The sequence below is a fragment of the Panicum virgatum genome, chromosome 8N (assembly GCF_016808335.1).
Source record: "Panicum virgatum strain AP13 chromosome 8N, P.virgatum_v5, whole genome shotgun sequence".
Taxonomy (NCBI): domain Eukaryota; kingdom Viridiplantae; phylum Streptophyta; class Magnoliopsida; order Poales; family Poaceae; genus Panicum; species Panicum virgatum.
Window position 1 is genome coordinate 43,170,369 of NC_053152.1, and position 13,283 is coordinate 43,183,651.

The following is a 13,283-nucleotide window of genomic DNA, read 5'->3' on the forward strand; positions in this document are numbered from 1 at the left end:
AAATATGATTGTCACTACAAATAAGTATAGTTGTGATATGTACATTAGCACTTTGTTCAGCAGCAGCGTCATCCTGAATAGATGGTGCCTCAATTCCATCACCGGACATATTCAAATATATGTCGGTATTGCTGCCATCATCAGCTTGTTCAGCGACATCTCCTTGACCTTCGCCAATCATATTCAACAGGAACTGTTCGTCTTCCGTGTCTGTGTGTCGCGGGTCCATCGTAACTAAAATATGAATACAAATAAAACCCTTAAAAAAATTATCTAAATAATCCACATATTTAGATCGGTAACGATCGGAAACTATCGGAAATGATTCGGTCGGGATCGGTAACGATCAGAAACTATCGGAAACGATTCGATCGGGATCGGTAACGATCGGAAACTATCGGAAATGTTTGTGTGTTAGCGCGAGTTTGCGAGCTCGAGGCATAATTAAAGAATAAATACATGATAAATTGAACTCTTTGAATGACATAAAAAATAATAAATACATGATGAATTAAAGTCTTTGAATGACATAATTAAATAATGAATACATCATAATAGAAATTCTCCCTAATTCTATATTTCCTTCTCTATTTCTCTCGACATTCTCTCTAATAATATATCCAAAATTTGTTGCTAATAATATATCCAAAATTGAATTCTAATAATATATCCAAAATTGAATTCTAATAATATTTCCTTAATTAAATTCTAATAATATTTCCAAAATTAAATTCTAATAATATTTCCATAATTGAATTCTACTAATATATCCATAATTGAATTCTAATAATATATCCAAAATTGAATTCTAATAACATTTGCACAAAACTTGCACCTAATTCTAATAATTGAATTCTACTTAATATATAATAAATTAAATTAACACTACTCATACATGATAATTGAATTCTACATAAACATAAAATTTGAAAAGAAAAAAGAAAATGCGGCCGGCCACACTACTCACACAGGGCGGCGGGGAAACCTAGCTAGCTAGGGGCGCGGCACGGCCCTGGACGACGAGGCGGGGAGTTGGCGGCGCGGTGGCGCGCAGCGGAGAGGGTGGCGGCGCGGCGGCGTGCAGTGGAGGCCGCCGACGAGGGCGTGCGCGCGGAGTGGAGGCCGGGGGCGGCGAAGACGAGGGCGGCGGACGTCAACGGCGGCGGCGCTCGCAGGGACGACGGCGCTCGGTGACGTGGGCTCGCACGGCGGGGCTCTGGGCGGCGACGTTGACGGCGGCGGTGCTCGGGGAGCTCGAGCGGTGGGTGGAGCAGGGGAACGGACAGCGGGAGGGAGGAAGGAAATATATGGGGGCGCCTTTTGTCCCGGGTGAAGCCACCACCCGGGACAAAAGGTCCTTTTGTCCCGGGTGGTGGCTTCACCCGGGACAAAAGGGGCTTTTGGGCGGGCCGGGAAAATTCCCAGCCCGCAGCCCACCTTTAGTCCCGGGTAGATCTACCACCCTGGACAAAAGGGGCCGTTTTCCCTCGTTCCCGCCTAATGTTATGTTTTTTTGTTTCTTTTTACTTCTTTTTTAAAATTGGCTTTCATTTGTTAATTCAGTTAATAAAATTATGATTCCAAAAATTATGGAACAAAATTTCTTATCTCTATATAAACTTGATACACGCAACAAAAATAATTAATTTTCATTCAAGTGATTGGGTCAATGAAATATCTAACTTTTTTGAAATTATATTTGTTATTTTGACCATGCAAAAATATATTAGGTGAATTTTTTTTTTCAAACTGTTGCTTTTCGACAGAAAGTGGATTCTATCATGATATTAACATTTAAACAGTGAATTTTAGATAAAATTAAGCAATTTCATGATATTAATGAGTAGTGTGTGAGTTTGAGATAGTGTGTGTTAGTGAGATTGTGTGTGTTAGTGAGAGAGTATAGTGTGTTAATGTGAATGTAATTTCATGAAATAAATAAAATTTGTTGAGTAATCCATTATTGAATGAAAATTATAATTGAGTCTAGTAATTAAGTGAAAAATATATAAAATAATATATATAACACATAAAGTATAATTGTACAGTACATATATAATAAAAGTGCTATGACCACTGCTCATCTCACCAAAAGGATTCATGCCATCCGTACTCAAACCGAACCTTATGTTTCTCGCATCCAAATCAAATTTAGGGTACGTTCTATCTATTTTTCTCCACTGCGACCCATCGGCGGGGTGTCTCAACATCGAGTCTTTCTTGCGTTCCTCTTTGTGCCATCGCATCTACTTAGCATTATCTTTATTTCTAAACAGACGCTTCAAACGTGGTATTATAGGCGAATACCACATGACCTTCGCAGGAACTCTCTTCCGGGGAGGCTCCCCCTCGACATCTCCAGGATCATCTTTTCTAATCTTGTAACGCAATGCACTGCATACGGGACATGCATCCAAATTCTTGTACTCGCCTCGGTAGAGGATGCAGTCGTTGGGGCATGCATGTATCTTTTGCACTTCCAGTCCCAAAGGGCAAACAAGTTGTTTGGCTTCATACATTGTGGCAGGCAATTCATTGTCCTTAGGAAGCATTTTTTTAACAAGTTTGAGTAATTCACCAAATCCCTTGTCGGATACACCATTTGTCGCTTTCCATTGCAGCAACTCCAAGGTGGTGCCAAGTTTCTTAAATCCATTTTGACAATCTGGGTACAACAACTTATGGTGGTCCTCTAACAACTTCTGGAACTTCAACCTCTCCGTTTCACTCTCACAGTCTGCTTGCACATTGTGCAATGCCTGCCCCAGATCGTCGCTGGGATCATTTTCCGCTACATCTACTTCGGGCTCTTCCATGGGAATATCGTCATCGAAAGCACCGATTCCAGCATTCCCGGGAAAGTGGTCGTCAAAATCTTCTTCTTCATTGTCTTCCATGGTAACCCCCTGTTCTCCGTGCTTCGTCCAACAAACATACTTCTTCATGAAACCATTTGCGAAAATGTGGCTATGTAGGATTCTTGAAGATGAGTAATCCTTGTTATTGTTGCAATGAACACACGGGTAGCACATAAAACCATTCTGCTTGTTTGCCTCAGCCACAGATAAAAAATAATGCAGGCCATCAATGAATTCTTTCGAACGTCGGTCAGCATTGTACATCCATTGCCGGTCCATCTGCATTTTAAATAAATCGATTTGAATTCTTTACACGTATCGAATAAATAAAATATATCAAACCTAAATTAAACTGAATGTAACATAACATGAATAATTAAAAGATATGCAATATCCATCATACATCTTGATTAATTAAAAGGAGTACTTAATCCATTACAGAACTTAACAAAGGAGTACTATACATGAAATTTAAAAATTCAGTCAACAACACATAGGTTTTCAACCGTCCTTGCGTTGGAACGCAGAATGTTCTAATGGATTTCTTGCTGGCGCAGAAGAAGATGGCGGAGCTGAAACCTCCGAGTTTGGTGGTGACGAACCGTAACGCCGCAATAAATCCTCAAGATCAAACGGAGGTTCCTCACCCCTTGCCATGCATTCTCTATATTCTTTTTCCAAATAACAGAGCGCTGCCCTATGAAAAGCACTAGGTTTTTTGGACCGATGACCTACTCGAGTTGTGCCCTTCTCTCCAGAAGGACAACGATCACCCCCACCGGCGCCACTCTCTCCAGCTTCGGAAGCCATATTTTACTGAAAAATACCTTTATTTTCCACATAATTATAAATTCTTACCATTACAATGCAAAAATTATTTACTATTACAATTACAATGATCAGATTAATAACTCTTGCAAATAACAATGAAATCATATAAAAAAGACGAAATGTATCATTAATCCTAAAGAAATCTCTAATTAATTGAAAGAATTCTCTATAACTTCTAATTACTTTGACACCCTTCAGTTCCAGGAGTACACTAGAGTACTGAATAAATACATTCATGAATAGTTCATTCATATTAGAAAAAATTCTAATATACTCATTTCATTAATTCATTCATGAATACAAAAATTAACTATCCACAATATGGTCATGTATACAAGTACATCACATGAAGTGTCTACACTCATTCTAAAAATTTCTACTATCCACATACTCATCTAAATCTAAAATAAAATCACACCTACATATGCAATCTAGCTAAATGTCCAAGAAATGAGCTAGCTACACATTTTCTCTATTTCTAAAGCATGAAATGAGCTATACAAGCCAAGGAAGAAGAGAAAAACAAGCCCCAAACCTTTAGCGCCGATGGATGGACGGGGAATCAAAGATCTTCACAAATGTGGTGAAGAAATGAGCAAGAACTCCTCCCTCCCGAGCCGAGAACAGCATGAAACAAGTGAGCTGAATGGCTCGGGCGGGGGGAGAGGGAAGGGGATAAGGGGGCCAAGGCCTTTTGTCACGGTTGGAGACACCAACCGGGACAAAATGGGGGCCTTTTGTCCCGGTTGGTAGTTCCAACCGGAACAAAAGGGTACGCGGGCCTTGTGTCCCGGTTGGAACCACCAACCGGGACAAAAGGCCCCCATTTTGTCCCGGTTGGTGTCTCCAACCGGGACAAAAGGCCTTGCCCCCCCCCCCCCGCTGACCCGGCTAGCGGTTGGACCCGGGACAAAAGCCACCTATTGTCCCGGGCCCAAAGGCTGCCGAGACAAATGGCCTGGAACAAAGGCCTATTCTGTAGTAGTGGTGGATAAATAAGAGAGGTCAAGATTAGCATGGCGTTGACATACAATCGTGTTATTCATGGCGTTGACGTGTGTTTTAGACATCAAAGCGATCTTGAAAACTCAAAACTAAATTTTTCACAGGTATTCTTGTATATCTGTTGATGCATAAGCAAGTATTGTTCGCCTTTTCCTTTTAGTTTGGGCTTTAGGATAATTAATTAGTCGGTGTATGCAACTAAAATACTTGTTGGCACAGCCAAATTAATAAATATTACTGACTCATATTTCCATTCCTGTATCAAATACTTGTACGTGAGAGAAAATACTTGTACGAGAGATAGAGAGAGTTAAAATAAATACATCAAGAATTCAAATTTTTGTTGGCGAAAATAAGTTAAATGGTTGGCAGTCTTTTCTCGATAAAATCTACAATTTTATAAATGTACATGCCGAGACAAATCCTTTTTCTAGATATATCAAGAAAAATGTGCTCATTAAATATTGGATACTTTTCAATGATATAAATGTAAAGTTGGGGAGAATATTGGATACTTTTCAATGATATAAATGTAAAGTTGGGGAGCAAATTTGACAAGTGTTTGTGACCGAAGAAAACTCTCTTTTGGCTAACTTTGTTGAGCTCCATGAGAGTAAAAGGAGCCCCGCTACTAGTGCGTCATGGACCCAATGTTTTAAATAGCCGGCTAAGACATTTAGCGATCTATGTCTAAAAACAAGCTATAGCTGGCTATAACGGGCTATAGCAGCAGCTAAGAGTTAAGTTGTACATAAAAAATCTTAGCTAAATCTCCCTCAAACAGCTATAGCGGGAGATAGCGGAAGGTATAGCCGGAGATTTAAAATCTTGCATGGACCTACCAGTAGGGCCAGCAAAGTGTGCATCACACGCCGGTGCGCACACAGTCAATTCAGCCTTGCGCGCAGGGGGAGCACGTATCGTTATACTAATAACTAGCGTTATCACTAACTTAGCGATTGTTCAGGGAGTATGTTTTCATGATTAGTGCACACACACAGTTTACACCTCTGCTTATGTTTTCTCTTGTGCTTCTGCAGGAGTCGATGACTCGATGCAGATTACACACTACTATCTGAACCTCAGATTCTTCAGATATGTTCAGTTCCTCTTCGTTGCTTTCTGCAGTCCCTGCAACAACTTGATCTTCAGGGACGGAGAAACAGCGCGTGTGTACACTATACAGAGAATCTGTTCTTGATCAGCTACAGAAACTCCTCCAAGCTTTGACACATTCCTCATTTCGGCCAATTTGTTTTACAATCTCTGATCTCTACTGCACAGCAATGCATGATTGAATTAAACACAAAACCATGAAATTTCTCCACGACAACGACGTAAGCCCTGACTGAGAGAGGAGGAGGGCAGGAGGCTATACTGGCGATGAATCTGAATGAAACGTGATTACGATGGTCAGCGCTGAAGGTGGGAATTGGGATACCTCTGATGACTCTGCCAGACTTGCACACTGCTCTAGAAGCAGAGGCCATGGAAGAGTCTTCCTGCTGTGCCGGCCAGCCGGCGCCCCGCCGTCAGCATGGATTGAACTTTAATGAAGCCAGAGCTCCCCGCGGCAGCGGCAGAACTAAGGCCCGCCCGAGGTTCAGTTCAGCGGCTGCGAAATCTCTACAAGCACATGATGGCTGGGGTGGCCGTCACTGTCAACCTTCGCTCGCCACCAAGTGAGCCGGCCAGCAGCCCTTCCGGCCTCTGCTTCCCCTCTGCCGCCGTCAGAGCGAGCTTGACGAAGAAGACGTACGTCTCCTGCGATGATACGCGTAATCTGGCCCGCACAAGTAGGATCGGACGGCTGCTAGGTACCCGAGGCCTGAGGGTGGACAATCTGAACCTGCTGACGGGGCTTGAACTTTGCATTGTTTTTTCCTGATAATGGCGGACGGTGCTTTATTATGATTGGCCCATTTCCCATGAGTGAAAAAGAATTGCCGATGAAGATTTATCAACAAATGACGAATAGTTAATTCTTCAAACCTCTCAATCGTGTTTCCAGTTGCAGTGCTCAGCCAAGATGAAAAGTAAAAGAATAATTGATTGTTTCTTTAATAAGTTCAGTGTAATGAGAATTGTGCTTCAAAGATGAATAGTAAAAAACATTTCATTCTTGCTTTGTTAAAAATCAGCTGTTTCAAGCTCCTATCCTAGTGTTGAAAATAATGCTAATCCAAGCAATGAACAAACAACTTGTTCTTAACACGAAGCAGCAGAAGTAGAGATAAATGTCATCCCTATCATGTACATATTATCATCTTGGCCGTCGTCTTGCTGGTGATGACAAAAGAAAATTGGTGCATGCGCTTCGCTCAACCTTGGCTGATACCTTTGTTTTTCAATCAAGAAAAACTTGATCTTTTCAGTTTCCACTAACAACTCACCAATCTCTATTTATATCAGTGTCATCAGAAACTAGTAGATACCTTGCAATGTTAAAACTGTTGGATCGTCTAGGAGTAGATTGGCAGGATTTTCATACGGTGAGACATACCTTGTCACTCTTATTTCCGCCTATGACTCCGGCGCCATCTCGTTCGTCGATGAAGACTGTGAACGGGCAGCGGCGGTCGGTGTAGAAGTGGCAGTGCAGTCTCGTCAGCGGTCTCGGCGTGACACAGGGGTGACGGGCTCGCAGTGGCGCTGGTGGCGGCTTCCTGTCGCTTCAGCACCTCCCTCTCGATCGGACTAGGGTTAGGACGGTGGGACACTGTGGCAGCGACGAACCTCGTGCCCCGAGCCTCCAATCTCCACCTCCACTTTATAGGGCTGCGCGACGGGGGCCCACCAGCCTCATCTTGGGCTGGGTGTCCCCGATCAGGACGCGAGTCAAGGTTGACCCAGTCGTTGGACTGGCCCGGTGGAGATCAATACTAACATTTTCCCCCTTGATCTCACCTTTGTACTTTAAAATTTCTCAATTTGAACTTAACTCTTTACTTTCTCTTTAGTTGCTTTGCTATTGGCCTCATCTCATTGCAGATCAGTACGTAGAGCGTGCCTCATCATGACGGTTATTAGTTACCGTCAGACTTAACAGCCACAATGTACCTTTCTGTATTGAAACAAGACCTTAACCTTTCTTTGGGCCCTTTAGTAATCCAGAAATCATAGGCCTCCTGTAAAACCCATGTCGACTTGGGCGGTAGACCTGTGGTAAGCGAATCCGCAAGCACTTGCTTGATACTTTGGTGCTCCATGATTTCATATGATTTTGGAATTTCTCCTTTGCAACATATAACCCATTGTCAATGTATTTGGCAGCACACTTGACATGTTGCAATAGGAGTGAAAACATTCGAATGGTATATTGCTATTGTCAACCATTATCAATTCCGGGTAATGATTTCCTTAACCATTTTGCCTGTCCTGTAGCCTCATATCATGCTAAACTTTGGGTACACGACCCATGATATCACAACTATTTTGCTTTTGGAGCTTTTCCACAATAAAACTCCAAGCGCGAGTGTTAGCTACTACTGTGGGCTTCAATAAACATCTCGCCAAAACTTAATTCTATTTACTCACAACCTTTTGAGAGTACATGTTCCTTTCTTACTTAGCATGAGGCTGATAATATTTTGCAAAATTGCAAAACATTCTATAACTCCATTCCAGTGATCTATTGCTGGACTGGACTTCTGTCAAAATGTCCCGGATACTTGCACTATGTCAGGGTAAATTCTTTTGAGCACTAATTTTGCTTCCAACAGCTAAAGCACATGGAACCTTTTTCTTTTGATCGATCATATGACGGTTCCTGGAATTCTGAAAATTCCAAAACTATTACCCTTGACAATAGGACAGGCGTAGGCTTACTCGCATGTATACTATATATATCTTTAGAACTCTTTTCTAAGTATGCTTTCTGTGATAGTCCTGATACCCCATTTTCTTTAATCCCGGTGAATTTCCTTTCCTAGAGTGAATGGCTCTTCACCGAGATTATTCTTATCAAAACTAGAGGTCATAATAACCTTCTTTGAACTTTGCGGGAAAAAGAATTTCTCATCTTTGAACTTTGCATATTTGCAATTTGTCATCTTGACCTTTACTTAAAACTCAAAAATTTTATTCTCACAAAACTTTAGAGGCCACTGTTCTGTGATCTGATTTCATCAGGTGGTATTCCAATGTTCTTTTGTTTCCACAACAAAACCATTTGGTTATGTCATGTATATACTTTCTCGCACAAATCTCTGTTAGGAGATATTGTTCCAACATCCATCTAATACGATCCTAAAAGTAGTATGCACCAATGTCATTATGATTCTAAAAGAATCCTTTCATGAGACTGCATAAAATGTCTCATTATTTGCATAAAAACTTTTGCCACAAGTCGCGCTTAGCAACTTTCCATGTTCCCTCCGGAGTCACGTTTCAATCTTGTAGACCCATTATAGTCTACTGTCTTGACTCCATTAGGAACTTATTCTATGTTCCAAAATAAATTTGGAACTTTTAGGTCTCATTATATCTTCCATGGCTTCTCGCCATGTCGATGAATGAGACAACTCAATTTATGACATTCATACAATGTGAAAACATATGTTGAGACAATTTTAGTGTTTGAATCATAGGAGTGAACATACAGTCCCACTTCTCTTCAAGCCTTAGTTCTCGACATACTTTACTCCCCTAGATTATCCCATCTATTGCAAAGATGGAATATCTTCAAACTTTTGTTTGGGTTTATTCTTTACAAGCCTCAAAGGGTGCTTTAAGCACCACCTTACTTTAAGCACCACCTTTTTTTCTTTTTTTTCGGGTGTTTTGAGGCTCAACTTTCTTTTCTTCCTATTTAGAGCTAAAAAACTCTAAGAATCTTGCTTATTTTTATGGTTGGGATATCAATATTATGACCGTTGTACTCCCTTTTCGGTCGGTATTATTTACTTTAATAGATCATCTTTGCTTTTAAAAATGCATCGCATTTAACTTTGCGGGGAAATTCTCTAAATTTTAATCTTTCTTGTCTTTCTAATCTTTCTCCCCCTCGAAATATGGCACAAACTTTACTGCCATAATTTCGAAACTATTTTTAACACTTGTGAACGAGAAGCATTTCATTACTAGAACTTTATTCGTATGACCAAGTCATACAAAATAATGGGAGTACCATTTCCTCGTTCTTTTTCAAGAGCTCCTTAGAGTTCTTGATTTGTTGCACTTTCAAGAACTCATCAAGTTCTCCATTTTTCTATACTTTTGCAAGTCATGCTTGCAATCTTGGTTCGCATACAACTTTCTTTTTGTCCTTTGATTCTTTTCAATTCACTATCCAACATGCCACTATAGTAGTGCATGAGAATTGTTGGGATAACTTTAAAAGATCCCCCAGATTTCTTCACTTTTATGTGATACTCATGTCGCACATGAGTCATCACAAAAACTTTCCCTGTCATACAGGATATGAATGGCACAAGTGCCAAAACTTTTCTGACTTGCGGTAATAAACTTTAAATGCATTGGTAACACATGTTTAATTCAACGGTGGTCAAATTGAACATGCGTCAAACTCATTTCAACCATTATCTTTACTGTTGTTGAAGGACGAAGAAACTTTGGTCACAATGACTAAAACATGCATATATACATTATTTTCTGATTAAATCTTCCCGTTGGTTCTAATTTAATCAGAAAATTTAACAAATCTCTATATTACAAAAACTTTAGTGAGAGAAAAACCAAAAAAAAACTTTCCGAATATCTTGCATCTCTTTGCCATATCAACTAAAAATCAGAATGGAACAATCACTTTTCTTTCTTAGCCTCAACTATACAGCTGAGTAACCTTAAAACTTTATCTGTAATGTTGATTGGAATCAACTTTTGTTTGTTAATTTCTTTCTATTTGGGAAGAATTGTATGTCTTAATTTAACGTTGGTCAAAATTAAAATATACAACTTTCCTTTACTTTCAATTCTATATCACCATTGGGCAGAAATAGAACACATGACAAGAATAAAAATTATAATATTGCCATCATCAACTTTGGTCAGAAAATGACAATATCATAATAAACTTTAAATTTTGTTTCTTTTAAGAGCAAACTAATGCTCAACTTGACACTTACAATGGTAAAATGGTGCCAAAACAACCTTTCTTGGACTTTCAACAGCGAAAGCTTTTCTTAACCTTAAAATTACAGGCTCCTTTTTCCCACAGGGAAAAACTCATTTGAGTTTATCTTTCTTTATTGCAGTGGAGAACTTTTCTTTCTTTCATAAGATTTTCTTTGTCTTTCTCTATTCTCTGGAAAAATGATCACTATAATGCAAAAATATCAGACAATTAACATTGAACTTAAAATCACAATGAAATTATAATATTGTTATCATCAACGTTGGTCAGAAAATAACAATACCATAATTAACTTTAAATCAAATATCTTTCTACTCCTCTATTTAAATTTTCCCATTGGTTCCAATTTAAATAGATGATGAAACTTTTACTTTCCAGCGGAAACTTAACAAAATTCACTTATTCAGAAGCAATAGTACTGTAAACTTTAATATTCTCTAAAATAAATTATCCCGTTGGTTCAAATTTGTATAGAGATCGAAACTATGCAAAATTCATTTGAAGAAAAGCTTCTGAAAAAAACTATTTCAATTTCTGTACTGTGCATGCGGCCCGTGCACAAAATAGGCCCGCTAGCGGCTCGGCCGCCTCCTCTGGGCCCGAGGCCCAACAGCCGACGGCCAGGCCGCCGAAACAGCCCACCGCGGCGTTTCCCTCACCCAGCCCGCCTGGGCCGCCTGTCGGCCCAATAGCGCGGCGAGATGCTGGCCATTGATATCCGCAGATGGAGATCCGACGGCCGGCCGCACACTTCGCTCAATCAAAACCCAGTCGTCCTCCTCCCCCAAACCCTAATTCATTTCTCCTCCTCCCTTCCCAATCCAAGCCGGCGGCGGTGGCGCTGGTGGCTCTTGGCGGCGGTGGCGCTGGTGGCTCTCGCCGGCGCACGGCCGGGTCCGGCCACCGGCCCACGGCCAGTGACGTTTCTTTCCCCCATTCTTTTCTCGGCCGACTCGCCACCGGCAGCTCTCTTGCCGGCGCACCGTCGGGTCCAGTGGCGGCACCATGGCTGCTCCATCGCCGCGCCAACCGAAGCCCTCTGCTTCTCTTTTCTTGCTGAGCACCAAGCGGCGGCGGCCCTTGGCGGCGCCGCCATTGCACGCCATCCCCCCCGCCGGCCGCACGCTCGCCTAGCCGGAGGAAATGGCGGCTCCGGCGCGGGCCCTCTCACCGGCACGCGCGTCCACTAGAGTGTGAGCGTGCCGCCGTCGAGGGGCTCCTCGTCAGTGCTTTGCCGCACGCAGGCCATTACCGCGGCGACACTTTCCTTTACAAGCTTTGGCTCGGCGGGGCTCTCCACGACGGCAGAGCGGAGGCTCTACACGCCGCGGTGGCTAACGAGCGTGGGAAAGAAAGGCAGGTATGCCCCCTCCCTGATCTGTCCTTTCTTTTGTCTGTCCTAGAGTTTGGGTTTGGATCTTTGATGTTGGATTTGTCTTTGCATCTTCCGATTCGCATCGAAATGTTGCTGTCTTTCGAAACCTCTGTCTCTTTCGATTCGTGAATGAATCCTTCACATCTCGATCTACACAGTAGAGTAGGCTAACTGATACCATTGTTAAACCTGTTGGATCGTCTAGGAGTAGATCGGCAGGATTTTCATACTGTGAGACATACCTTGTCACTCTTATTTCCGCCTATGACTCCGGCGCCATCTCGTTCGTCGATGAAGACTGCGCACGGGCAGCGGCGATCGGTGTAGAAGTGGCAGTGCAGTCTCGTCAGCGGTCTCGGCGTGACACAGGGGCGACGGGCTCGCGGTGGCGCTGGTGGCGGCTTCCCGTCGCTTCAGCACCTCCCTCTCGATCGGACTAGGGTTAGGACGGTGGGACACTGTGGCGGCGACGAACCTCGTGCCCCGAGCCTCTAATCCCCACCTCCACTTTATAGGGTTGCGCGACGGGGGCCCACCAGCCTCATCTTGGGCTGGGCATCCCCGATCAGGACGCGAGTCAAGGTTGGCCCAGTCGTTGGACTGGCCCGGTGGAGATCAATACTAACATGCAACTCTTGCTTGAACCATATCCTCCAGTTCCATACTCCACTTAAAAAATAATCTCATAGATGTGGCCACCTCTGTTTTCTGAAGTTAATAGTTCTATTTATACCGCCTGTCCTCTAGTCCAGGAACATCATGGTTTTAGCATGCAGTAGCTGCAAACTGAAAAATTAAATGAGGCTGCTACTTCTTGTGAACCACATCGCCAGGAACTAACTCCAGAAGCCATGCATTTGTTGTGATCTCTGAATTTCAATAATTTTCACAGACTAACTTTCCCAAGGAGCCACTGATTTGTAGGTCCTCAAAATCAGTTTTTATGTGCCATGATGTTCTGGGGCATAATGATCGTGCCACTATTCGCTGAAAAGCCTTCCATCCGATCCTTGGATGATGTATATTCAGTACATCCACACAGTCACAGCTTCTGCAAACTTTGTAACTTCCCCACATACGTGAAACAACGATAATTCTGGTTCGTTATCTGTATTCAGGT